Here is a 1,540-nt window from a genome sequence, read left to right as displayed (position 1 = left end):
TTTTTTTTTTTTTTTTTTTCCCTCTCTCCCTTGACACGACATCGAATCGAGGCCGAAAAATCGAGGCTCGAACCGATTCTCACGATCGAAAAAGAAGTCGAAGAGTCAGGTGCTGGCTCGAATGGACCTCGACTTGGACCACGCCATTCACTCTTTTTTCAGGAATAAGCCACCCGCCCACCGGTGCCCCGTTTCTCGTGTCAGGGAATTAAGAAAAAATACAGAGGCCGGCAGACAATGGAGGACAACCGAATGAAGACGATATTTCAGCGTAACATCGTGGAATCACGGATATCGTAGGTGGGACTTACTCTTCGTTCGATGAAAAATGAAACGATCGATGTTGCCTCTAAAGAACGATTATATAGGCGGAACTGGACAATCTGTTGTCGATTCATTCGAGTAGGTAGCATTCATATATAGTAAGATGGTAAATTAATCTTGCTACCTTTTTTCTTTTCCATGGATCACTTTCGAGTCAATCCTGTTCCTTTATTGTTGAAAAAATTTTTTAAATTTGAGGAAAATATAAATCTTTCTTCATTTCCTCTTTCGATAATAATTAAATTGTAACTCCCTGTTCCCATAATTATTAGATACACGTACATTTTTCGTAGAATAAAATTATATCTAATAATTTCAGAGACACGATATCGAAACGAAAAATTTAACAGAATTCGAAAAAAAGTTCTCCCTATAAGGATTCATAATAATTCACAAAAATCATCGTGTAACAATTCTATTCCGTTTCTTCGGAAAATTTCTCAATGGCAAGACCTCCTCATTCACGCGAACGATCATCACGTTGCTATGACAGACGAAGGAAAGAGTTAGGACCAATTACAAGGATGTTTCGAACGGTCACAATGAGAAGAGTTTCGTCAACAATCGTTTCGTTTCTCAACGAAAGTCATCTTCGAGGAAGAAAATCACGAAAGACGAACTCATCTGTCCGTAACGAAGCAATTTTCCACGGATGCTTGTGCCATGGATGAATGAGGAACGCTGACTCGTGCACTTTTACGCATCGTGGAATCGCGCTTTTGCGAACTTCATTCATGAATTCTAAACTGGAAGCTCATTCAGAAAGCGTTCAGTAACCTCGATTGTCCGCCATAATGGTTGGTGTACCTGCAAATTCGTCGCGGTAGCAATCTATTAAGTGTCGACACTGTGATATCAACCTTTTTTAAGTGATCCTTCAAAACCTTTTTTTTTTTAAATTTCCATGATTTTTGGAATTTTTTTTTTTTAGGTCAGATTTTAAACCTTAAATGTGCATCGTACCACGAGATACTTGGATAAGTAAAATAACGTCAAGTGCTTTTAAATCAAGATGAGATTTATATAATTGTGACTTAAGATAAGATCTTTTCAATTTCTATTGTCTTGATTTATGATATTAATTAATATGTCATCAATTAAGTAGAAGGGGTAAATTTTAAAAATTTTCAGAAAAGAGTTCAATTTCTTTTTTCTTTTATCCAAGGAATATTCAAAAATTTGGAAATATTGAAAGAATAGAAAGAAATTATATGAA

This window comes from Apis dorsata, unplaced genomic scaffold (assembly GCF_000469605.1).
Source record: "Apis dorsata unplaced genomic scaffold, Apis dorsata 1.3 scaffold_52, whole genome shotgun sequence".
NCBI classification, from domain to species: domain Eukaryota; kingdom Metazoa; phylum Arthropoda; class Insecta; order Hymenoptera; family Apidae; genus Apis; species Apis dorsata.
The sequence above is the reverse complement of the archived record's forward strand: the minus strand, read 5'-3'. Positions refer to the sequence as shown.